Genomic DNA, 26,444 nt, shown 5'->3' with positions numbered 1-26,444 from the left:
ATCAAACGCAAATCCACCTTTTTAAGGCACCGGGCACATGGGGTGAGACATGTCCCTGGCCAAACTGCCACCACACGGCCTGTGGGCAGCACCAGCCTCACGCCAGGGTCTGAACCAGTGGCAAATGCCCCAGTGCTGCCTGTCCCCCTGTCCCCATGTCCCCACCACAGTGACACGCCCGCTCCTCCATCACCACCAGCCAAGGATCCGGGGACAAGGTCCCCCAATGGCTGCGTGCCAGCCCTCCTTGGTGACAACACCAGGGCTCGCCCGGTGGCACTGCCACCACGGTGGGGTGGCACCTGCCAGGGGAGGCTGTGGGGACATTTTTGGGGACAGCGATCTGGGGACAGTGTGGTAGGAGCAGGGAGGGAGCCACGGGAGGCTCCGTGTTGGGGTGTCACCCTCTGCCACAGCAGCTCGGTGTCACTGGGGCTGTGCCAGGTTTGGGGGCTTTGAGCTCGGTTCAGGCCGGGTTTGCCAGCCCAGAGCTGGCACCAGGTCCGGGCACCAGCTGGGCACTGTCACAGTCAGCGGTGTCAGAGCCACGGCTGATCCAGCCCACGACGGGGCTCACACGGCCCCCAGCCAAACACACCCACACATCTCCCTCCTTCCTTCCTTCCTTCCTTCCTTCCTTCCTTCCTTCCTTCCTTCCTTCCTTCCTTCCTTCCTTCCTTCCTTCCTTCCTTCCTTCCTTCCTTCCTTCCTTCCTTCCTTCCTTCCTTCCTTCCTTCCTTCCTTCCTTCCTTCCTTCCTTCCTTCCTTCCTTCCTTCCTTCCTTCCTTCCTTCCTTCCTTCCTTCCTTCCTTCCTTCCTTCCTTCCTTCCTTCCTTCCTTCCTTCCTTCCTTCCTTCCTTCCTTCCTTCCTTCCTTCCTTCCTTCCTTCCTTCCTTCCTTCCTTCCTTCCTTCCTGCCTTCCTTCCTTCCTGCCTTCCTTCCTTCCTTCCTTCCTTCCTTCCTTCCTTCCTTCCTTCCTTCCTTCCTTCCTTCCTTCCTTCCTTCCTTCCTTCCTTCCTTCCTTCCTTCCTCCCTCCCTCCCTCCCTCCCTCCCTCCCTCCCTCCCTCCCTCCCTCCCTCCCTCCCTCCCTCCCTCCCCTTTTCCCTTCCCTTTTTTCTTTTCCTGCCTTCTCCTTCCCTTTTCCCCCCCTTTTTCCTTTTTTCTCTTTTTCTCTTCCCTTCCCTTCCTCCCTCCCTTCTTTTTCCAACCCTTTCTTCACCTCTCATCCCTCTCCTCCTGCTGCAGCCCTTGCAAATCCCATTTTCTGTTCTCCCTGGGAACTGCAGCGCTCAGCACCCAGGGGAGGGCACTCGGGGTCACCCTGTCACCCACGGTCCCCATGAGGGACAATCCACCCTCGGGAGAGCAAGGACAAACTGCTGAGCCCCACCTTGCACAGGAGCCCAGGGTGGGAAAAAATGGATTATAAGGCATAAAAAAAGGGGAAAAAAATCAGGGAAAAAACAGATTATAAAGCACAAAACACAGGGGGGAAAAATGGATTGTAAGGCACAAAATTCCAGGGATTCTCTGCACTCTGGGTCCATCCTGCATGGACCATAGGGATTAAAAAAATTAACGGAATTAAATTTTCTATCTCCACACGGGCCCATCCCAGCTCCTGCCCTGGCCAGCAAGATTATCCCAGGGCCACCTAGACCCCAAAAACCATCCCAGGGCCACCCGGACCCCAAAAAACAGTGCTACCTAGACCCCAACACCAGCCCAGGACATCCCAGGCCCCAAAAACCATCCCAGGGCCACTTAGACCCCAAAAACCATCTCAGGGACACCCAGACCCCAAAAACCATCCCAGGGTCACCCAGACCCCAAAAAAACCAGTGCTACCTAGACCCCAACACCAGCCCAGGGACACCCAGACCCCAAACACCAGCCCAGGGCTACCTCGACCCCAGAAACCGTCCCAGGACCTCCCAGGCCCCAAAAGCCATCGCAGGGCCACCCTCTCCTGCAGGACACACTGGCCACCAGCTCCCCCTCATGCCGTGATTCCTGTGGGAGCGGCCAGGGAGGGGAGGTGGGGGCAGAGCTGAGCTGGATGCCCTGGGAAGCGGCCGGGCTGAGGTGCCAACCCTGCCAAGCCAAGCAAGGAAGCGGCCGGGCTGCAGTGCCAGCCTTGCCAAGCCAGGCAAGGAAGCAGCCGGGCTGAGGTGCCAGCATTGCCAAGCCAGGCAAGGAAGCGGCTGGGCCGTGGTGCCGGCCCTGCCAAGCTGGGCAAAGTCCTCGGGAGGGGCGGCCGGGCAAGGAAGCAGCCACCATGGGCTGTGTGTGACATCAGCGGCGTCACACGGGGACATCCCGGGGTTGGGGGGCGCAGGGAGGGACAGCGGGAGAAGCTCCCGGGGGGATGGATGGATGGATGGATGGATGGATGGATGGATGGATGGATGGATGGATGGATGGATGGACGGAGGGCCGGGAGCGGGGGAAGGCCGGGGATTTCCAGAGAACAAAGCGGCTGCTGGCAGCCAGCGTGGCGGGGAGGGCGAGTCCCCCGCTGCCGCGCCAGCTGGGGTCGGGGAGAAGCACAAAAAGCACAAAAAAAGCACCGGGAGTTTGTGTTTTATCTCCCTGGAAACCCCGGCTCTGTCCCAGGCACGGCCCAAGGGGCTGCCGGCCAAAAAGCGCCGCCGCCGCTGCTGCTGCTGCTGCTGCTGCCGGGGTTTGGAGCAGGCGCGGCAGCAGCGTCCTGACCCCGTGGGGGGACATTTGGGGAGAGTGACAGCTCTGGATCGGGGCAGGGTGGGTGACAGTCTGTGCCCTGGCAGCGCTGATGTCACTCCATTGTCCCCTGGTGGGGACCGAGCTGCAGTTCCTTGTGCATGGGATCACCGGGATCCCAGAGCCACCATCCCCACATGGAGCCACTATTCCCAGCAGGAACCACAATTCCCACCCAGTGCTACCATTCCCACCTGGAGCCACCATCCCCCCCGAGAGTCACCATTCCCACATGGAGCCACCATTCCCACATGGAGCCACCATTCCCCCCACAAAGCCACCATTCCCAGCCAGTGGCACCATCCCCACCCAGTGACACCATTCCTACTTGGAGCCATCACTCCTTCCTGGAGCCACCATTCCCACCCAGTGCCACCATTCCCACCCAGTGCCACCATTCCCGCATGGAGCCACCATTCCCACATGGAGCCACCACTCCCACCACAACCTCCAAGCCACCACCTGGACTCGCCCCTGGAGGGCTGGAACTCTCCCTAAGCTCTTTAGGACCGGGAATTCCTGTCCCGAGCAACCCCTGGCATCAAAGGAGCGCGGCCCCAACCCCTCCCCGGCCAGGTCAGCTCAGGGGATTTACGGCAGCGCCGCTGGGAAAATCCTGCTGGGACAAATCCCCTGCCCGAGCCGTGGGCTCCATAATCACACCCGGCGCTGCCGGGGCCGTGCCTGGCGTGCTGCTCCTGCCACCTCTGCTTGTCACCACCCTCGGGCCACCCGCTGCTCGCTGGCCGCAGACAATGGTCCGCGAGTGCCACGGCCGGGGCCCGTGTGACATCTCCAGGGCCCGTGTGACACGTCCAGGGTCCGTGTGACACGTCCGGGCTCTGTGACAAGGCTGCACACACGCACACAGACACGCACAGAGCCACATGCGCTCACACTCACCGGTGCCACCGCGCGTCCCCTCCGCCTGCTGCGCCACTCGCCGAGCCGGTGGCTCTCCCGCAGCCGGCCGGGGCGGATGATTTCCCTGATTTCCCTTCCAAGCCCATGGAGACCGTCATCGGTATCAATCATTAACAGCTGCCGCCAGCTTAACCCCCTCGGCTCCGGGAGCAGCGCCGGGAGCCACCCCTTGCTCTCCTTTAATGGCACCGTGACACGGCAAAGTCACCGCAGGACAAGCGGCCCGGCAGGAAAAAGGGTTTCCAAGGGGCTCCGCACCCCTACGGAGCCGCGGCCGCTCCTGCAGTGTCCCGACTGCGTGTCCCCCCTGCCCTGTCCCCTGTATCCCACGAGCGCTGGGAGCAGCCCCGCGTGTCCCCGAGATGCCCAAATCGCCACATCCCGGTGGGAGCTGCTGGAACCGCCGCTATCCCCACGCTCAGGCTGGTCCTGAGGGGCAGGAGCTGCTCCCCGCACCCCGGCACCGCTCCCTGCACCCCAGGACCGCTCCCTGCACCCCGGGACCTCTCCCCGCACCCCAGGACCGCTCCCTGCACCCCGGCACCGCTCCCTGCACCCCAGGACCGCTCCCTGCACCCCGGCACCGCTCCCTGCACCCCAGGACCGCTCCCTGCACCCCGGCACCGCTCCCTGCACCCCAGGACCGCTCCCTGCACCCCGGCACCGCTCCCTGCACCCCAGGACCGCTCCCTGCACCCCGGGACCTCTCCCCGCACCCCGGGACCGTTCCCTGCACTCCAGAACCACTCCCCGCACCCCAGGATCGCTCCCTGCACCCCGGCACCGCAGCTCGGGGCTCTCGGAGCTCCCTCTCCCTTTCCCCGCAGCTTTTCCAAGGATCATCAATGGCTGTAACTTTATCCCGGCGTGTTTACAACCCAGCTGCGGCTCTTGGCTCCCTCAGCCGTGCCGGGGGCCAGCTCGGCTCCCGCTCAGCCGCCACACGGCGCTGTCACAGCGTCCCTGTGTCCCCCCTCGCCGTGCCCCCCGCATCGGGATCAGCACCTGCATCCCCACGGAGAGGGGGCTGGAGGAGGAGGAGGAGGAGGAGCACAGCGCTGTCCCCGTGCCTGAGCCCTGCGCAGCGGACGGACAGATGTCCCTGTCGCCTCCCCCCGCCCCCGCCGCGTTACCCAACCTGCCGAGGGGTTGAATGATTAACCTCGGGCAGCGCCGCCGCCGCCGCCGCCTCCCGGCGCTGTCCCTGCACAGCCCCGCGGCGCGGTGGCACCTGGGGACCCTGCGCTTCTGTCACCAGCTCCCAGGAGCGTGCCATGCCGGGCCCCATCAGCTTGTCCCTACAAACACACAGAGGGTCCCTACTCTGTCCCTCACCCCTGTCCCAACTCCCAGCCCTCAGTTTGTCCCCACAAACACACAGAGGGTCCCCACCCTGTCCCTCACCCCTGTCCCACGTCCCTGGAGCACTCACAGCACCGGCACCACCTTCCCCCCGACGCGGCCACCGCGGGAATTTCGCCTTTGTCCAGCCCCAGCTGCAGCTCCAGCCGGGGGCGTCGGGGCTGGAATGATCACAAACAGCCTTGGACAAACATCTGCACGGCACCACCCCCGGGCTGCAGCCGGGGCGGCCGCGGGATGGTTTCAATCACGGTCAAATCCCACCAAAAGGCCACAAAACCGCCCGGGGGGACGAGGCGGGAGCAGCAGCTGATAAGGCCCTGCAGATGTGGGGCTCGGTTTGGCTCCCCGTGTCCATGAGATGCCGTGGAACGGGCACAGCTTTGGGAATTCCCATTCCCACCTGGGATATAAAGCCACAAATTCCTTGTGAACACCCCAAACTGGGAGTGCTCAGGGGGTGCAGGGGGGTGAGGTTGAAGCATCCCCCTGCTCCCAGCAGTGATTCTTGAGTGATTCTGCAAATCCAGCAGCTGCTATTCCCACTCTGACCCACCGGGATGGGGCACAGGGTGAGCCCCAGCCTGGGCTCCGTCAGGCTGTGGAGCCTCTTGATGATTTTTGGATAAACTCCCCAATTTTCCGCTCCAGATCTCCCACGCTCAAAAATACAGCAAAGCCACAAACGCGGCACCTCAGGGCCACGAGACAGCGGCGGCTTCCACATCGCTGCTGCCACCACGGGATCCCATTTCCCGGGGCCGTTTGCAGGCTCAGGATCAGGGGTTTGGGCAGCGCTGGCTCTGCCCCAGCCCGGGAGCTGCAGCGCTGCCAGGCCTCGGGTGATTCATCCCAACCCTGCGCCCCCGACCTCCCGCAGTCAAGCCCCGACACATTCGGCACATTCCTGGCATAGCCGGCACCCGGAGCCCCACACCTGCCGGAGCGGGAGGCTGGGAAGGTGCCAGCGGCACCATCCAGGCCGTGCCAGCAGATTTATGGATCCCAGGCACGGTCCCAAGGCCGGGGTGGCGGGGCAGGAGCGGCTGTGCTCCGGTGACACGGCGAACCTGTCACCGTGGGCAGCTTTGTCACCTCGCTGAGCGAGCGTCCCCATTGTTTTGCTGGTGCGGCGCCACGCGTCCCTTGTGTCAGGCTGGGTGTGAATGGGGAAATTCTCCTTTTTTAGATCTGATCCCACACCTTGCCGGGCCTGGGAACAGCGTGTCACCGGCGGTGACACAACCGTGCCGGTTGTGCAAGGGCTTTGCACCAAACAGCTCCCAAGGACGCGATCAACGGCGGCTCCGGCTGGTTCCAGGCTGGCCACGGTGGCTCTCCAGCCCCAAACCCATCTGTGGCACATCCCACGGCCCCGGGAGCAGCCTGGGATTGCGGCGTGGGTGCCAGGAAATGTGTGGGGCAGCCAAAAGCATTCCTGAGTGCCTGGGAAGAGCCACTGCGGAGCCGAGCCTGGCCCCCATGGATGGCACAGCAGCTCCAGCCCCTCCGAAAAATGGGCACGTGCCCACCTCACCAATCCCCGTGTACAAAAGAGCCAAAGGTCCCTCAAATTGGGTTTGTCCGAAGCAAAAAGGTTTAAAAAAACCTCACTCGTGGTTCCCCAAATCCAAACCACGAGTGGGGTTCCCCAAATCCCAGGGTCAGGCTCAGGATTTGCAGCCTTTGCCAAGATTTCCTCTGGAAATTCCCTTGAGACATGCCGGGGGGAATCGCAGCCTTTCCCTCGCTGTCCTCGCATGTGACAGCCCTGATTTATTGTCACCTCCAGCCCACCACACCCTGGTGTGCCCGGGAACGGCTTCCCGGTGAATCACAGCTCATTCCCAGCTTCCCAACCGCGTCCTCATCAGCGCCCCAAGCCCGGAGCAGCCCCGGGCAGCAGCTGCGGGGGAAAAGCCAGGAATCTGCTGGGGGAAAAAACAGACGGAGCCGAAAACCAAACCCTGGGAGTCTCCCAGGCGGTGCGGGGACAAGGACACACCTCTGTGTCACCAAACAGCCCTGGCCGTGTCGCTTGTCCCCCTCCCAGAGCCACCTCCGCAGCGCCACGGGCGGGTCGGGCTCTTGTTTGGTCGCCGTGGGACGCTTCCAGTTGGAAATCGGGACAGTTCCAGCAGCGCCGGAGCGCCGCTTCCCAGAAATCCCATTAGCGCCGGAGGCCGGTGCCAGTTCCCCCTTCCTTCTCCCCTACAAATAAACGCGGCCCCGGCGCTTCCTCCGTCCCGCGGGGAGGAGCGGCCCCGGAGCCGGGGAGCGGAGCTGGAAGGACGGGATGGCTGAGCCGGGCTGGAGCCGGGCCAGGCCCGGCCTGGGGAGAGCCCTCGGAGGGGCCTTTGGCGGCGGGGGAGCAGCTCGGGATGAGCCTCTTGGGATGTCAGAGGATTCCCCCTTGGAGTGCTCGCAGGGGCTCTCCAAAAACGTCACAGGATCCCACCAAGGGTGTCCCAGGATTCCACCCAAAATGTCACAGGATCCCTTTCAAAACTCACGGGATCCCACCAAAACTGTCACAGGGTCCCTCCAAGGGTGTCATGGATCCTCTCTTGGAGAGCCCATGGGATTCCCTCTTGGGATGCTCACTGGACACTGGATCCCTCCAAAAATGTCGCAGGATCCCCACCTTGGAATGCCCACAGGATCCCTCCCCAAAAGTGCCACGGGATCCCTCCCCAAAACTGTCACAGGATCCCTCCCAGGGTGCCACAGGATCCCCCCACAAAGTGCCACAGGATCCCTCCCAAAACTGTCACACGATCCCTCCAAAAATGTCACAGGATCCCCACCTTGGAATGCCCACAGGATCCCTCCCAAAAGTGCCACAGAATCCCCCCAAAAATGTCCCAGGATCCTTCCAAGGGTCCTCACAAGCAGCTGGGACCAAGGAGTGGAACAGCCCAAGGAGCTGGGAAGGGTTTGCTGAGCCCTGGGAAGAGCCCGAGGCTGTCCCACATTCCCAGAGGGCACAGCCGGGATAAAAGCGTGGGAAGAGCGGCCGGGCTGAGGAGGGAGGGGGGGATAACAGGTGGATCCAGGGCAGGGATCACAGGTGGATCCAGGGGGAATCACAGGTGGATCCAGGGGGAATCACAGGGGGGAATCCAGGGCAGGGATCACAGATGGATCCAAGGGGGATCACAGGTGGATCCAGGGGGGATCACAGGTGGATCCAGGGCAGGGATCACAGGTGGATCCAAGGGGGATCACAGGTTTATCCAGGTGGGATCACAGGTGGATCCAGGGCAGGGATCACAGATGGATCCAAGGGGGATCACAGGTGGATCCAAGGGGGATCACAGGTGGATCCAGGGGGGATCACAGGTGGATCCAAGGGGGATCACAGATGGATCCAAGGGGGATCACAGGTGGATCCAGGGCAGGGATCACAGGTGGATCCAGGGCAGGGATCACAGGTGGATCCAGGGGGAATCACAGGTGGATCCAAGGGGGATCACAGATGGATCCAAGGGGGATCACAGGTGGATCCAAGGGGGATCACAGGTGGATCCAAGGGGGATCACTCCAGCAGGTGCCCACGGCTCCATGGCTCCCATTTCCCATGGGTTTGGCTCAGGGATGCTGTTCCATGTGATTGGAACCGGTGTGCCCCAGGCCAGGAGCCAGCAGGAATGGAGGGAATGTGATCCCAAAGCTCAGCTCCTGAGGGAAGCAGGGAGGAGCCATCCCTGCCCTCAGCCTGCCCCGGGGCCTTTTCCCCCCTCACCTTTCCCTGGCCCAGCAGGACGGGGTGAGCTCAGGGAGGGACAGAGCAGGAGCCAGGACTGAGCTCAGCTCCAAACCCTCCAAACCCGCCCCCTGCCAGTGCTGGAGAGCTCATTCCCAGCTCCCGGGCATCCCAGGGATGGCTGGGAGCCATGGCATGGAAACCACAGCCAGCCCACATCCCACATCCCAAATCCCACAGGAGGACTGGGAAATCCCACCACAGCCATCCCAAATCCCACATCCCACAGCAGGGCAGGAAAATCCCACCACAGACATCCCAAATTCTACATCAGGACAGGGAAATCCCACCACAACCATCCCAAATCCCAAATCCCACATCCCACATCCCACATCCCACAGCAGGGCAGGAAAATCCCACCACAACCATCCCACATCCCACATCCCACAGCAGGGCAGGAAAATCCCACCACAGACATCCCAAATCTCACATCAGGCCAGGGAAATCCCACCAGAACCATCCCAAATCCCAAATCTCACATCAGGGTAGGGAATCCCACCACAGACATCCCAAATCCCACATCAGGATAGGGAAATCCCAAATCCCTCATCAGGCCAGGGAATCCCAGCACACCCATACGTTGCTGCCAAACAGGGGCTGGGACACCTGACACTGGGATTTGGGGAGCAAAGGGCTTTTCCAAGCTCCAGGAAAACACTGGGAAGCTTGACAGGGCCCACAGGGAAAAGTCAATTTAAAAGAGCCTTTTCTAAACCACCCCTTTAGAGAGAACGAAGCAGGAGACACGGCGGGGTCTCTCCCAGGTGATTTGAAGCAGCACTTCCAGGAGATTTTAGCTGGAATCTCTACAAGAATCCCAGCCAGCTCCCTTAGGGCTGCTCCTCCAGGCTTTGGGCCTGGCCCGTGGCACAGGGACAGGGTAGGATGGGTGGGATCCACCCCAAACCAGGCAGGATTCCCCCCTAAACCAGGCAGGATCCCCCCCAGCTGGGCAGAATCCCCTCCTAGTCAGGCAGAATCCCCTCCATCCTTGCAGAACCCCTCCAGCCGGGCAGAATCCCCGCAAAACTGGGCAGGATCCCCCCGAAATGGGCAGGATCCCCCCCAAACCAGGCAGGATCCCCCCCAAACCAGACAGAATCCCCCAAAACCAGACAGGATCTCCCCAAGCTGGACAGGATCCCCTCCCAAATGGGCAAGATCCCCTCCAGCCTTGCAGAATCCCTCCAACCAGGCAGAATCCCTCCAGCCAGGCAGGATTCCCTCAAAACTGGGCAGGATCCCCCCAAAACCGGGCAGGATCCCCTTCCAGCAGGGCAGGATCTCCCCCAGAGCCCCCTCCAGCTGGGTAGGATCCCCCAGGATCCCCTCCAGCCTTGCAGAATCCCCTCCTAGCCGGGCAGGATCCCCCCAAAACCAGGCAGGATCCCCCCAAAACCAGGCAGGATCTCCCCCAAAACCAGGCAGGATCCCCCCAAAACCAGGCAGGATCTCTCCTAGCCGGGCAGGACGGAGCCCTGCGCAGCCCCGGGGCTGCTGCCCCTGCCCCGCTCCCGGCCGTGCCAGCCTCATCCTGCTGCCACACCTTCCCCGCAGCACGGAGTTAACCCCTGGCACGGCACGGCACGGCCTGGCCCGTGCCCGCTGTGCCCGCCGTGCCCGCCGTGCCCGCCGTGCCACCTGCCCGCGGTGCCACTGTCCCCGTGTGACATCCCAGGCTGTGTCCCCTCCCCACGAGATGCTCCAAACCCCACCTTTGGCTCCCCCCCAACCCCTCCATCCCTCGGAGTTTCCCTCCATCGCCTCAATCCCGTTTTTAACCCTTCCAAAGCCGGGCAGTGAGGACGCAGCCGCCTCGGTTACCTGCTCCAGGTGCGGAGGGGGCAGAGCCCAGGAGCCCCGAGCTGGTCGGAAAAGGGACGGGAAAAGCCTCGGTGGCCTCCGGGAGCCTCCGGGAGCCGCCACGTCCGAGCGAGCGCGGCAGGAAGAGCCCGGCTGATAAAGCGAGGGCTGAAACCCGAACCTGCAGCTTGGGCTCCTCGCTATATAAACACCACGCACACCCCCGGCCGCGCCGCCACTCCCGCTGCGACAGCGACAGCGACAGCCGCGCTGCCCGAGCCCCTTGTCGCCAGTCCTGCCCTCCCCCGTGCTCCAGGTGGAGCCTCTCGCTGAGTTTGGGGTGGCGCTTCAGGTGCGCTCGGGCTCCACGGGGCAGCTGCGAGCGGGGGTTTGGGCTTTGGGAAGGGGACGGGACCCGCGGTGGGCACCGGGTGGGCACTGCCATGCTGGGGAATGCGGGAATAAACCGCGTGGGAGAAGCGCAAACGCGGGGTTTAGCCTTAAAAATGCGGGTGGGAGGGGCTGAGCGCCGCGCTGGGTCAGCCGGTGGGAAATGTCCCCTCGCCCTGCGGTGACACCACGGGCGTGACAAGGGCAGGGTGACACCTGGGGGGACCCGCTGGGGACACGGTGGCTGACGGCTGATGGCCGGGACGTGGGCACGCCGTGCCACTGCGGACTTCCTTGTGCCACCTCGGGACTTCCTCGTGTGGGGAGAATTCCCGCCCTTCCTGCGCAGGGACAGAACCCTCCGGGAGGACAAAACCCGGCCCTGCTTTTCCCAACTCTTCAGGCTCAGCCCCGAACTGGGACGGTCACGTACCACGGGCGAGGCTGGGCCAGGCAGGGTGTCCTGGGATCGTCCTGGGAATTATCCAAACGATCCAAATTATCCGAATAATTTATCCAGAAAGGGAATGCCAGGAGCTCTGCCAGCGGCAGGGTGAAGCCTCTCCGCGGCACATCTGTGGGGACACTGACAGCTTTGTGCCACGGAGCTGAGTTTGGGAAGGTGCAGCTCGCGTTCCCTGCTCTCCCAAGGCTGATCCGGACTGGAATTCTGGAAATCAGGCACGGAGCTCGGAGCCAGCTCCCCGCCCCGGTTGCACAAGCGGCCCCGAGGGCGCAGTGACAATCCCAGCCTGTTTACCATCCCAGCCACCTGCTGCCTCGCCGGCTCCCAGCGCCCTGGCAGGAAGAGCTGGAGCTCCTGGATCCACCCCAAAGGGCTGGACAGGGCCACCAGCTGTCCCCAGAGCCCCCAGGGACAGGCACAGGGCGTGGGGACACTCCCCAGTACAGGGGGTGCAGCGCCCTGAGCCTCAGCATCCCCCAAAGGTGCTTTGGAAAAGCAAATTTGGATGGAGTGGGATGAGAATTTCCTCCCCAGGGCCATCCCGAGGGTTTTGGCTCCTGGGGACGGCGCCCACCGTGCCCCTGGTATGAAAATCCTCCCCCAGCAGCGATCACAAGGCCTGGCAGCACCCAAATCACCTTCCAGCATCCCCATAAATCCCCGGGGATGGAGCAGGGAACCTCCAGCAAAAATCCCTGGGAATGGGGCAGGGAACCTCCAGCAAAAATCCCCGGGGATGGGGCAGAGAACCTCCAGCAAAAATGCCTGGGGATGGAGCAGAGAACCTCCAGCAAAAATCCCTGGGGATGGGGCAGAGAACCTCCAGCAAAAATCCCTGGGGATGGGGCAGAGAACCTCCAGCAAAAATGCCTGGGGATGGGGAAAGGAACCTCCATCAAAAATCCCTGGGAATGGGGAAAGGAACCTCCACCACGGGCTGGAGCTCCTGCCAGCACAGAGAGAGATCTGGGGGAGATGGAGGAGAAATTGGGAGCCTCTCCATGGGTGTTTTGAGTGCAGTCATCAAATTGGCCCCAAATGTGATTTTTTTTTCTTCAGTTTCTTTCACTTCAAGAGAAGAAGGAACAGAGCCAATCCCCCCAGGCCGTTCCCAGCCCCAATTCCTGCCCCATCCATGCAGGGAAAGGCGCAGCCTCCACTCGCCAGGGGCTGCTCTGTGACCCCAGCCCCACATGGAGCTTTTTAGGGGATCCCCCACTCCCAAACGGGGGGTTCAGCTCCCCCAACACCTCCCACCCCTCTGGGACACGGAGCATCCCCCCCTGCTCCAGCAACCCGAGCCTGAACCCAAGGTCCTGCTTATCTGCAGCTCAAGCATGTCTGCTGATAAGAGGGGATGAGATAAGGCTGGGCAGCCTCGGCGCTATCAGCAGCCCTTCCTCCAGCCCTGCACCCCAAGGCTGAGGGGTCCAGCACCCCCCGAACATCCCCCAAACGTCTCCTCCCCCATCACCCTCTTGCTTGGACGAGCTTTAAAACTTCCACCCCATTCCCCCTGTGGTTGTTGTTTCCTAATCGGGCAAAGCGTTTGTTCAGGGGAAAGGGGAAAAATAGAATTAAAAATTAAAAAAAAAAAAAAAAACCAAAACCAAACCAAAACAAACCACGCAACCAAAATAACAAATAAATCACAAAGCAGAGCAAATAATGTGTCAGGGTTCCCCTGACAGCGCCAGGGGGGGCACACCCAGCCCGGCCCGCATTAGGTGCTGCCACGAAAACTGGAATTGCAAATCATCGCTGCTCAGCCGAGCTGAAAGGAGAGCCGAGGAAAACAAAACCAAACCCGCGGCGGCCAGCGAGGGGCACGGGGACCTCTGGCACACACCTGGGGCTGGCACACACCCGAGCCTTCCTCCTCCTCCTCCTCCTCGCTGGGGGCACCGCGGGCTGAGCGTCCCCCGAGGGAGAAGAGGAGGGGAACCCATCTCGGGGAGGGGGGAGCAGCTCCAGGGGTCCCCGAGGGTTCCCCGGAAAAGAGGAGGGGAACCCACCCCGCGCTCCAGGGGTCACCCCAAAGCTGTGCCAGGCCCCGGTGCCCGCTCCCATCCCGGTGGCAGCGTTGGCACCCTCGGTGCCATTGCCGGGATCTGCCCGCGCCTGCGACCCCGCACCCGGCGGAGCCAGCCTGGGGCTTAAACTGGAGAATTAAAGGGAAAAAATCCCAAAATTCCCCTCTCGGGTGGCACCCCTCGCTGGCACCCCTCGCTGGCATCCCTCGCTGGCACCCGCGGAGGGCGGCACAAAGGGACAGGAGCGGGGGGACCTGCGTGGTGGCACTGCGGGGACACGGGGCTGGCGTGGGGTGGCATTTCCTCTGGGGAAGGGTGGGGCAGGGAAAGGGGACGGGGCCAGCGGGGTGACAATGCCAGAGGGTGGCACCGCCCGCGGGGTGACCCATGGTGGGGTGGCACCGCCAGAAAGGTGACACTGCCAGCGGGGTGACACCGCCAGAGGGGTGACACTGCCACAATGGGGTGACACCGCCAGAAGGGTGACACTGCCAGAAAGGTGACACTGCCAGCGGGGTGACACTGCCAGAAAGGTGACACTGCCAGCGGGGTGACACCGCCAGAGGGGTGACACTGCCAGAAGGGTGACACTGCCAGAAAGGTGACACTGCCAGCGGGGTGACACCGCCAGAGGAGTGGCACTGCCAGAAGGGTGACACTGCCAGAGGGGTGACACCGCCAGAGGGGTGACACCGCCAGAGGGGTGACACTGCCAGAAGGGTGACACTGCCAGAAAGGTGACACTGCCAGCGGGGTGACACTGCCAGAAAGGTGACACTGCCAGCGGGGTGACACCGCCAGAGGGGTGACACTGCCACAATGGGGTGACACCGCCAGAAGGGTGACACTGCCAGAAAGGTGACACTGCCAGCGGGGTGACACCGCCAGAGGGGTGACACTGCCAGCGGGGTGACACTGCCAGAAAGGTGACACTGTCACAGTGGGGTGACACTGCCAGAAAGGTGACACTGCCACAATGGGGTGACACTGCCAGAGGAGTGGCACTGCCAGAGGGGTGGCACCGACCGTGGGGTAACCCTGCCACAGCGGGGTGGCACCGCCAGAAGGGTGGCACCACTGGCGAGGTGACACTGTCACAGTGGGGTGACACCGCCAGAGGGGTGACACTGTCATCAAGGTGGCACCACCAGAAGGGTGGCACCACTGGTGAGGTGACACTGTCACAGTGGGGTGACACCGCCAGCAGGGTGACCCTGCCAGAGGGGTGACACTGTCACTGGGGTGACACCGCCCCAGGGGTGGCACCAGCAGCGGGGCCGAGGCAGGGGAAGTCCCCAGCGGTGCCAGCGGGGCGCGCTGCCAGGCTGGCACGGGCACTGCCACCGCCCGCTGTCCCCGGAGCCAGCAGGGAGCCACCTCTGTGTCCGGATGTCCCCAAATCTCCCCGGGAGCCCCCGCCCAGCACCCACCGGGGGCACGGCCCGGGGCGGGGGAAGCCGCAGGATTGCTGCCTCATTAGAGAGCAATTACCGCTAATTACGCCATGGCAACACCCAAAGCCGATCGGGAAATGGGAAACGGGGCTGCTGGGTGCCCGCGGGCGCACAGGCGCACACATCCCACCCATCCCATCCCCCATAAAAACCTCTGGAATGAGGACGCTGGGTGGTTCCGTGCCTCAGTTTCCCTGGTTAAGGACGCGTGTTCTGCTCCCAGCCTCGCCCCTGAGGCTCCGACAGCCCCAGCGCCCCCATCCCCGCACCCCAAAATCACCCGCGGTGCTTCTGCCTCGGAGGGCAGCGCCCCAGTCCCGCAGACCCCATCCCACCCCCGCCGGGATGATCCCATGGGGACGGGAACGGGTCCGTGCTGCCCCTCCGCCCCTCCTGCCACCAGGGCCGGCGCTCGGTGGCACCTGGCAGGGGGTGGCCCTGCTCTGCTCTCGGCCATGCCGTGCCCCAGGGGCCGTGGCTGCACAGGGCAGCTGAACTTTGGCCCCATCAATCTCGTTCCTGCGGGATCCCGCTTATCTGGGCGCGCCACGGCCACAGAGCACCAAGGACACGGGGCCAGGGGACAGCCCGGCAGGAGGGCTCACTGCCAACCCTCCTGCACCTCCAAAACCCTCCTGGGGCTCCCTCCAAACCCTCCTGCACCTCCAAAACCCTCCTGGGCTCCCTCCAAACCCTCCTGGACATCCAAAACCCTCCTGGGGCTCCCTCCAAACCCTCCTGCACCTCCAAAACCCACCTGGGGCTCCCTCCAAACCCTCCTGGACATCCAAAACCCACCTGGGGCTCCCTCCAAACCCTCCTGCACCTCCAAAACCCTCCTGGGGCTCCCTCCAAACCCTCCTGGACATCCAAAACCCTCCTGGGGCTCCCTCCAAACCCTCCTGCACCTCCAAAACCCACCTGGGGCTCCCTCCAAACCCTCCTAGACCTCCAAAACCCACCTGGGGCTCCCTCCAAACCCTTCTGGACATCCAAAACCCTTCTGAGGGTCCCTTCAAGACCACCAAAACCCTCCTGGAGGTCTCTCCAAATCCTCCTGGACATCCAGAATCCTCCTGGGGATCCCTCTAAACATTCCTGGACCTCCAAAACCCTTCTGAGGGTCCCTCCAAAACCCTCCTGGGGTCCTTGTAAATCCTTCTGGAACTCCAAAACCCTTCTGAGGGTCCCTCCAAGACCTCCAAAACCCTCCTGGGGTCCTTGTAAATCCTTCTGGACCTCCAAATCCCTCCTGGGGGTGCCTCCAACCCCTCGCGGTGCCCAGCCCGGGCTGTGGGTACGAGGCTCAGGCTGGCAGTGCCAGTGGGATGGGATTTTCCAGCTGTTCCCCCGCAGGCTGGGATGCTGTGCCAGGGCTCTGCCATGGGCACAGCCCCTCCCCGGCCTCCCCCGTGCCCCGCAGCCCCCGGGCGTGCGGCAGCTCCGCGTTCCGGCTGCTCCGGGAGGCGCTGCCGAGCTCGGCGGGACCGGCCGGGCAGGGCGGGGAGGCGGCCGGGGCTGCCGGACCGGTCCCGGCTGTTCCACCGGAGCCCGAGCCCGGCCCGGCATCCCCGGGGCTCCGGGACAGCCCCACGGAGCCACCCGAGCCCCCGGGGGCGGCCTCATCCTGGTTGTCCCCAGCCCTGTGCCTGTGGCTCAGCAGAACCTCATCGCCCAGCTCAGCTGTGGAGCAGCGCCCACGGTGAAGGGTCCTGGGCCCCAAAACCCTCCTGAGAGTCCCTAAAAATCCTCCTGGGTCTCCCTCCAAACTCCCCTGCACCTTCAAAACTCTCCTGGAGGGTCCTTAAAAATCCTCCAAGACCTCCAAAATCCTCCTGGGGGTCTCTCCAAATGCTCCTGCTGCATCTCCAAAACTCTCCTGTGGGTCCCTAAAAGTCCTCCCAGACCTTCAAAATCCTCCTGCAAGTCCCTACAAACAATCCTGGACTTCCAAAATCCTCCTGGGTGTCCCTCCAAACAATCCTGGACCTCCAACATCCTCCTGGGGGCTCCCGACAAATCCTCCTGGACATCCAAAACTCTCCTAGGGGTCTCTTCAAACCCTCTAGGAGAGATCCTGGAGATCCTCTAGGATCTCCAAAAGCCTCCTGAGGGTCTCTCCAAATGCTCCAAAACCCTCCTGTGGGTCTCTAAAAATCCTCCTAAACTTCCAAAACCCTCCTGGGGAGTCCCTACAAACCCTTCTGGATGTCCAAAATCCTCCTGGGGGTCTCTCCAAATGCTCCTGGATCTCAAGATCCCTCCTTAGGGTGTCTCCAAACCCTCCTGGGGATCTCTCCAAATGCTCCAGGACCTCCAAATCCCTCCCAGCTCCGCTCCCACCCCACCTGCCCACGGAGAGGGATCTCCCACCCCATCCTGGAGAAATCCAGCAGTCACAATCCCTTTTTTCTTTTTTTTTCCACCTGGACTCGACGTCCGGGCCTCGGTGTCACCGAGGAGCTGCCGGAGGAGCCGCTGCCGGCTCCGTTACGTAAGGAAAGCTCGGAGAGGGGGGAAAACGGCGGCTCCCGGTGGCTGCGGCGGGAGGGGAGAGGCAGGAACGGGGGTGCGGGAGTGGCGGGAGGACGCGGGAGGATGCGGGGAGCAGCGGGAGGATGCGGGAGGATGCGGGGAGCAGCGGGAGGATGCGGGAGGATGCGGGAGGACGCGGGAGGATGCGGGAGGACGCGGGAGGATGCGGGATGCTCACCAGGACAAGCCCCAGCCCCCCGGTTCCAGCCCCCCAGGGATGGGGACGCCCCGAGGAGCGGAGGGACGGTCCCGGGGATGGCGGAGGGCACCGGGAGGCCCACAGCGGGTCCTGCCTCCCGCTCCGAGAACAAAGGGATGGATGCTCGGGAAGGCTCCGGAGGGACTCGGGAGCAGCTGCGGGGACACCGCGGGGTGGGAGAGGGGCTGGGGTTTGAATAAATCCAGGGAGAGAGGGAGGGAGGGAGGGAGCACGCACACGATCCAGGATCACGGACACGGGGGGATCACGGACACCACGTGGGAATTATGGAAACAGCGTGGGGGGATCATGGACACGGCACGGGGGGAGCAGGGACACAGCCCAGGATCGTGGACATGGCATGAGGGGAGCAGGGACACGGGGTGGGAATTATGGAAACAGTGTGGGGGGATCATGGACACAGCATGAGGGGATCAGGGACACGATCCAGGATCAGGGGCACAGCATGGGGGATCATGGACATGGCACGTGGGGATCACAGACACGGTGTGGAGTCACAGACATGGCATGAGGGGGTCATGGACACGGTGGGAGGGATCATGGACACGGCACGTGGGGATCAGGGACACAGCCCAGGATCACGGACACAGCACAGGGTCACGGACATGGCACGAGGATTACGGAAATGGCACAGGAATTATGGATACAGGATGAGAATTAGGGAAACAATGTGGGGGGATCACAGACACAATGTGGGGGGATCAGGGACACAGCCCAGGATCACGGATGCAGCATGGGGGGATCATGGACATGGTACAGGATCAGGGATATGATCCAGGGTCACGGACACGGTGTGGAGGGATCACGGCACGGGGGGATCACGGACACGGCACGGGGATTATGGATACAGCACAGGAATTGTGGAAACAACGGGGGGGGGATCACGGACACGGCCCAGGATCAGGGACACAGCATGGGAGGATCCTGGACATGGCTCAGGATCACGGACATGATCCAGGATCACGGACACAGCCCAGGATCACGGACATGATCCAGGATCACGGACACAGCGTGGGGGGACCATGGACACAGCCCAGGATCAGGGACATGGCCCAGGATCATGGACACGATCCAAGATGACGGACACAGCGTGGGGGGGATCACGGATATGGCCCAGGATCACGGACACAGCCCAGGATCACGGACACAGCGTGGGGGGGATCACGGACACGGCCCCTCCCCAACGCCCCGGCCCATCCCCGGCCCGCGGGTGTTCGGAGCAGGGCGTCTGTCGCCGGGCTGCCAAACACACACAAAGGCGTCTCATTATCCCCTAATTAGTGCCTTGCCGGCTCCTGCAATTAACACCCGTGCAGGCGGCTGCTGTTGAGGTAAACAGAGGGTTTGAAGAGCCCTGGAGAGCCGGGGGGCCCTGGCGGGGTGGGGACCACCCATGAGCCCAGAGGGTCCCACTGAACTCCAGAGCCCTCCAGTTCCTCTGGGAGAGCTGGGCAGGGAACAGGGACACCGTCCCCTGTGCCAGGCGGCTCCAAATCCCATAAACCCGGCCTTGAACACTTCCAGGGATGGGACAGCCACAGCTTATCTGGGAAATCCATCCCAGGGCCTCCCCACCCTCACAGCAGGAATTCCTTCCCAAAATCCCATCCATCCCTGCCCTGTGGCAGCGGGAGCCATTCCCCGCTTCCTGTCCCTCCATTCCTTGTTCCAAATCCCTCTCCAGCTCTCCTGGAGTCCCTTCGGGCACTGGGAGGGGCTCTGAGCTCTCTCCGGAGCCTCCTCTCCCATCCTGGCTCCAAGCAGAGATGCTCCAACCCTCGGAGCACCTCCGTGACCTCTGGGCCCGCTCCAGCAGCTCCACTTTCTCCCAGAAGGAGCCCGTGAGTCAGGAGCAGCCGGGGCTGGACTCGGGTCCTGCCCCGGGGGAGGCCGAGCCTCCCGTCCTCCTGCAGAGCAGAGCCAGGTGTTCGTTCCCTGGAAACATCAAAGGTCTGGAATGGCCTTTCTCCGGCTGACCCAGAAACGCGGATCAAGAGCTGCCTCATCCCTTAATTGAGAACTTGGTGACTTGGAATCTTTATTAAAGAGCTTTAGTGGATTCGCAGATTAAGGGCACAACCCGGCCGCTGCCACCATCCAGCCTCGCTCCTGTCACCATCCATTCCCTGTCACCATCCATTCCCTGCCACCATCCATTCCCTGTCACCATCCAGCCTCCCTCACTGCCACCATCCAGCCTCGCTCCTGTCACCATCCATTCCCTGTCACCATCCAGCCTCCCTCACTGCCACCATCCAGCTTCATTCCCTGCCACCATCCAGGCTCGCTCCTGTCACCATTCAGCCTCTCTCGCTGTCACCATCCATTGCCTGCCACCATCCAGCCTCATTCTGTGCCACCATCCAGGCTCATTCTGTGCCACCATCCAGCCTCCCTCACTGCCACCATCCAGCCTTCTTCCCTGTCACCATCCAGCCTCACTCCTGTCACCATCCATTCCCTGTCACCATCCACCCTCATTCCCTGCAAGCCGGGGCCACCTCACCCCGCAGCCGCTGCTCTGGAGCCTTTTCCCTGCTCCAGCCTGGCTCTGGAGCTCTGGAGCTCTGGACAGGCCCTGGAAGGGCTCCCTGTGCTGCTACCACCGAGTAAAAACCAGAATCAAACCAAATCCACGTGGAAAAGCAGCGCTGCCTGCACAGAACAACCCAATCCCGGGGGATTTTCCACCTTGGGATGGGGGAAGGAGCAGGCAGGGCTGGAAAGGGGGGCTCCACATGTGGCCCCTCCCTCTCTCTGCCTGCAGGTTTCAATCTACCCGTGCCCTGCACTCCTCAGCTGTGCCAGGAGAAGGAGGGATGTTGTGGACCATCACCGTGCTGGGAGAAGCAGGGATGGATGTTTTGGATCACCAGGGATGTTTTGGATCATCACCGTGCTGGGAGAAGCAGGGATGGATGTTTTGGATCACCAGGGATGTTTTGGATCATCACCATGCTGGGAGAAGCAGGGATGGATGTTTTGGATCACCAGGGATGTTTTGGATCATCACCGTGCTGGGAGAAGCAGGGATGGATGTTTTGGATCACCAGGGATGTTTTGGATCATCACCGTGCTGGGAAAGCAGGGATGGATGTTTTGGATCACCAGGGATGTTTTGGATCATCACCGTGCTGGGAAAAGCAGGGATGGATGTTTTGGATCATCAGGGATGTTTTGGATCATCACCTCCCCACGGGGCAGTGGGAAGGGGCTGCCGGCGGGGCAGGACTTCCCTGGGTGGGCGGAGAGCTGCGAACGCTGCGGAGGAAGGAGGATGGAGAGGAGGCAGCAGCGCGCTCCTCCAGGCGCTGTTCCTGCCTGCTGCTGCTGCTGCTGCGGATGATCGTGTGTTTTCCCAGGAAAACAGGAGTGGGGGATGCTACTACCAAATCCTGGGAGAGAGAGAGAGAGAGAGAGAGAGGAGCAGCAACGGAGCCACACAGCCCCTTCCAGCCCAGCTTTAGGAGAAATCCCCAGCCCAGCTGATTCCCGGGGGCACAGATGGAGCAGAAAACAACCCCGACCCTGCCTGGCTGGCTCAGGAGGCCTCGGGGGGATTAAAACCCCTCAGTGCCCATCTGGGGTGGGGTTTGTGCCCAGTGGTGTGGGGGATGTGGGCACCACGACACACACACACACACACACACACACACACGGGCACACGGGCACACTCACCCGTGTCACGGTGACACACGGCCATGGCCACACTCTTGTCCCTTGTCCCTTCCCCACGGAATGGAGCAGCCACTGGTCAGCGGTGCCCTCGAGGTGTTGGCACCGTGGCCTCACCCAGGCAGTGCCAGCCACGTCCCTCACCCTCCTTGCCCGTCCCTCCTCTGCCTCGTCCTCGCCAGCCTCCCGCCGGTTTCTATGGGAACTCGGCAGGAAAACGCGGCTTGCAGCGCCAGCCCGGTGCCAGCTGCTGTCACCCTGTCACCGCCTCTGCCAGGGGCACCTCTGGGCACCCCTCGCCACAGCCCCTGTCCCTGTGGGATGGCCCTGCTGGCCCAGTGCAGCAGGATGGGTGCCAGGGGTCCCCCGCAAACACCGACGTCCATTAAAACTGGATTTTGTGCTTCCCATGGGATTTTTAGCTCAGGAATTGTAATTCCTCAGCCACCCCCTCTCTGGGATCCTAATCCTGGCTCAGTGTCCCCATGGGGTGGCTCGGGGTGGGTGACAGGCCCAGGTGTCCCCCAGCCACGGCTCTGCCAGGCCAAGGAGGGAAGGAGCTGGCTTGGGAAGCATCTCCTGGTGAAGGGATGGGGACAAGAGGGACAGGGGCAGGTCTGAGTGGGACAGGAGCTCCAGGAGCTCCCCTTTCCCTTGAGGAAATGCCAGCAGGACCCTGGGGAAGGGTCTGGAGCAGCCACACACACACACCGAGCCCTGGGCACCCCGGGATGAGCTCGGTGCAGAGCACAATTCACGAGATTCATGGAGGGATTCAGAACGGGATCCATGGAGGGATCACAGTGGGATCCGTGGAGGGATCAAGGTGGGGTTCATGGAGGGATTAATGGAGAGATCAGGGTGGGATTCATGGAGAGATTCATGGAGGGATCACAGTGGGATCCATGGAGGGATCACGGTGGGATTCACAATGAGATTCACAGAGGGATCACAGGATTCATGGAGGGATCACAACGTGATTCAAGGCGGGATTCACGGTGGGATCACAACAGGATTCATGGAAGGATCACAGTGGGATTCATGGGGGGATCACAGAGGGATTCATGGGGGGATCACAGAGGGATTCAAGGCAGGATTCGTGGTGGGATTTGTGGAGTGATTGTGGTGGGATCCACGGAGGGATCACAGTGGGATTCATGGAGGGATCAAAGTGGGATTCATGGAGGGATCAGGGTGGGATTCATAGAGGGATCTACAACATGATTCACGAAGGGATCACAATGTGATTCACAACAGGATTCACGGCGGGCTCACAGCGGGATTCACAGTGGGATGCATGCAGGGATTTACAGTGGGATGCATGGAGGGATTCACAGTGGGATGCATGGAGGGATTCACAGTGGGATGCATGGAGGGATTCACAGTGGGATTCATGGAGGGATTCACAGTGGGATGCATGGAGGGATTCACAGTGGGATGCACGGAGGGATTCACAGCGGGATTCATGGAGGGATTCACAGCGGGATGCATGGAGGGATTCACAGTGGGATGCATGGAGGGATTCACAGTGGGATTGACTGGAGGGATTCACAGTGGGATTCATGGAGGGATTCACAGTGGGATGCATGGAGGGATTCACAGCGGGATTCATGGAGGGATTCACAGCGGGATTCACAGCGGGATGCACCGCGGGCTCACGGCGGGCTGCAGGCGCTCCTGCAGCCGCGCAGGAGCGGCAGAAAGCAGCGGGGTGCTGCCGATGCCCGGCTGCAGAGCCGCCCGCAGCGCCGCAGCTCAGCCTGGAGCGGCGGATCCTGCAGCAAACGCCGGCCCCGGATCCCTCCATTGCCGGCGCTCCCCGCACCCCGCGGTGGCCCCGGCGCCCTCCCCGCACGCCGGGATTAACGGAGCGGCTCCCGCGGCCATCTGGAGCGGGGGGCCCGCCCCCCTGCCCCCCTGCCCCCGAGGGACCGCGGGATGGCAGCGCCAGGTGCGGCCCGGACCCGCACGGAGGTGCCGGGGTGAGCGGACGCCCCCGGCCCGCGGTCAGCAGGGGGGTCCCCCGGGGCGGGGGGGGGGAAAGGCCGGTCCGGCCCCTTCCGCTGGGGTTTAATAGACTCGTGGCGTATGAACATCCCCATCATGTGATGAATCAGAGGCTGTTTCCCTGCGAGCTGCGAGCGGCGCAACAAAGCTGCGATTGAGGGCTCGGGGCAGCGGCTGCGCCTCTCGCGTCTCCGGCACCGCCAGACACCCCCCGGTGCAGGGGGGGCCCGGAGCGGCGGCGCTGCCCTTCCTCCCGGCCCAGAGGAGGAGGAGGAGGAGGAGGAGGAGGAGGAGGATGGCTCTCCGCTCGCAGCAGGCAGCGAAACGAGCCGCGGAGCCAAGGGAAGGTCTCGGCTTTCCTGGGAAGCGCCAGACGACATCTCTCAGCCCCATCCATCACATCCCGTCCCCAGCGCGGCACGCGGCTCTCGGGGGTCCGGCCCTCCCAAGCCCCCTCCCTTCACCAGGATGGGGTTTGGGGGTGCTGAGACAGCGAATAGCGGGGCTCCCCCAAAGCCTCGGCGCTGCTCTGCCCCTGCACGGAGTCGGGGGCTCCAAACCCAGGGGCTCCCAGCCCGCAGCATTTGGGGTTTTGGGCACACAAACCAGCTCGCAGCCCATAAACACACGGCGGGAACAGCTCGGGGGGCCCCACTCGTCACCCAAAGCTGGGCACGAGGGGCAGGGGGTGCAGGGGGAGCCCCTCGGGCAGCCGGGGGGTGCCGGCCCCCACAGCGCGCCCTGCTCTGCCCGTGGGGCCGGAGCGCAGCCCCCCCTTCCCTAAAAGAGCCCCCCCAGCACCCTGAGGGGCTGCGCTGCCGCTCCGCGCCCCCCGCTCAGCGCCCGCGGGGAGGAGGAGGAGGAAGAGCGGAGGAGGAGGAGGAGGAGGAGGAGGAGGAGGAAGGAGCCGCGCCGGAGGCACTCACCGTGCGGGGCGGGCAGCGGCCGGTTCCCCCCCGCTGCCTACGGGCGCAGCATCTTCCCGGCCACCCGCAGCCCGAGCGGGAGCCCGAGCCGGAGCGGGAGCCTGAGCCGCAGCCGGAGCCGGAGCTGGGCATGCTCGGGGGCCACCGAGCGGCACGTGACGCCGGGCTGGCACCGAGCGGGGCGGGGGGGCCGCGCCGCCCCCACCGCCCCCCACCCCCGCAGCCCCCGGGGGCACCGCGCCGAGCCCCCCTGGGCCCCGCCGGGGGCACCCGCGACCCTGCCAGGGGCATGGAGGGCGATGCACGGCCCGAGCACAACCCCCGCACCCCGCGGGGAGCAGCCGGGACCCGCTGGACCCGCATCCCAGAGCCCGGACCCGCATCCCAGAGCCTGGGGGTCAGCCTGGATCTGTACCCCAGAACCTGGGCACAGCCTGGACCTGCACCCCAAAACCTGGGCACATCCTGGACCCAAATTCCAGAACCTGGGCATATCCTGGACCCGTATCCCAGAGCCTCGGCACAGCCTGGACCTGAATTCCAGAACCTGGGCACAGCATGGACAGGAATTCCAGAACCTGGGCACAGAGGGGACCCACATCCCAGTACCTGGGCACAGCCTGGACACAAATTCCAGAACCTGGGCACATCCTGGACCCGCATCCCAGACCTGGGGGTCAGCCTGGACCTGCACCCCAAAACCCGGGCACATCCTGGACCCAAATTCCAGAACCTGGGCAAAGCCTGGACCCGTATCCCAGAGTCTGGGCACAGCCTGGGCACGAATTCCAGAACCTGGGAACAGCCTGGACCCAAATTCCAGAACCTGGGCACATCCTGGACCGAGCTCCCCTGCACATCCCCATGTCGGGGCACAGAGGGGACCCTGCTCCTTTTCCCACATCCCAGCATCCCAGATCCTGCACTCCAGCGTTGGACAATGCTCCCCAGGCACCCCAGCACTGGGATGGGGGGCAGAGAGATCCCCTGGATTCCTCCCCATCCCTGGGACCGTGCATCCCTCGGGATCCTGCACCTGGCGGGGCAGGGGAGCCCCTTTGGTGCCAGCCAGGTGTGGAACCCTCTGGAGCAGGGTGGGATCTGCACCCCGGGATTGTCACCCACGGGGAGGGGATGGGCAGCAGGACAGCCCCCAGCAGCTGAGCTGGTGGCCAGGATGGCTCAGGTGAGGCTGGCAGGACCCTGCCCAGGCCCCCAGCCCAGCCTGGTGACTCCTGGAGCTGGGCACGGAGGCACCGACCCTGCAGATTGCAGCCCTGCAGCCATGGCACCGTGCCCCAATCCATGGCACTGCCCTCATTCTGCCTGTCACAGCTGCCAGGCCCGTGGTGGCACCCAGCTGGGGCTCAGAGCCCACAGGGACCTCCCATCCCGGGCCTGGGGACAGCCAGGGTGCTCCAGGAAGGGAAAACCGGCGGCCGCCCTTGATCCTATAATCCCCCATTAGCCACAGGGCTTTAGGGGCTGGCACTGCGGTGGCTTTCACTGGATCTGCTGCCTCCTGTGTCCCCACAGTGTGGGGGGACACCCTCCCTCCCTGCCAGCCCACAGCAGGACCCCAAAATCGCGTTGTCCCCACCCCAAGGCCATTCCCCTGCTCTGCAGGCAGAGGGGATCCACAGGGGCTGCTCCACCTCCCTCTGTGCTCCTGCTCCCCAAAAAGAGCCCAGGAGCAACTGAGGAGCTCTCGGGGGAGCCCCCAGGCAGGCTGAGCACCCCGGTTTGGTGTCTGGTGATTCCCTGCTCCCTCTATGGCACACCAGGATCAGCCCCATCCCAAAGCCATGGGCACAGCAGGGCCTCTCCTCCTGCAGGCAGAGCTGGGGCAGCATTGGGATGAAAAATCACAATTTTTGGGTGGGAGCACCGGGATAGGGCACTGGGTGCTGCCCACCCACACTCTGGGCTGGGGGGTGCCCGGCATCCCCTGGAGCTTCCACAGCTGGGCCCGGTGCCACCTCTGGAGGACAACGGCCACCACTCTGTCCCCTGGGCCTCAGTGGGGCTGGCAGGACCCTTCCCCAGCCCTGACCTGGTGGCCACCACCTCCCAGCCCCATTCCCTGCCCTGCTGTGACATTTCCAGGTGCTCAGGGAAGGTGGTGGCTCCTGGCCCAGCA

General features: G+C 63.3%; 1 protein-coding gene across 1 annotated transcript in view; it reads right to left on the bottom strand.

Annotated features, from left to right (window-relative positions):
- The window catches only part of PLEKHA6 (pleckstrin homology domain containing A6), a 50,124-nt gene extending 25,706 nt beyond the window's left edge, over nucleotides 1-24,418 (bottom strand). The window contains exon 1 of the mRNA XM_054517278.1: nucleotides 24,305-24,418. The gene's annotated coding sequence lies outside the window, so the exon portion shown is untranslated. The remainder of the gene's footprint in view (nucleotides 1-24,304) is intronic.
- Between the last annotated feature and the right edge of the window lie 2,026 nt (nucleotides 24,419-26,444).

This window comes from Molothrus ater, chromosome 25, assembly GCF_012460135.2.
Source record: "Molothrus ater isolate BHLD 08-10-18 breed brown headed cowbird chromosome 25, BPBGC_Mater_1.1, whole genome shotgun sequence".
Lineage (NCBI taxonomy): Eukaryota > Metazoa > Chordata > Aves > Passeriformes > Icteridae > Molothrus > Molothrus ater.
Note: the sequence above shows the minus strand (reverse complement) of the source record. Positions and strands in the feature narration are given on the sequence as shown.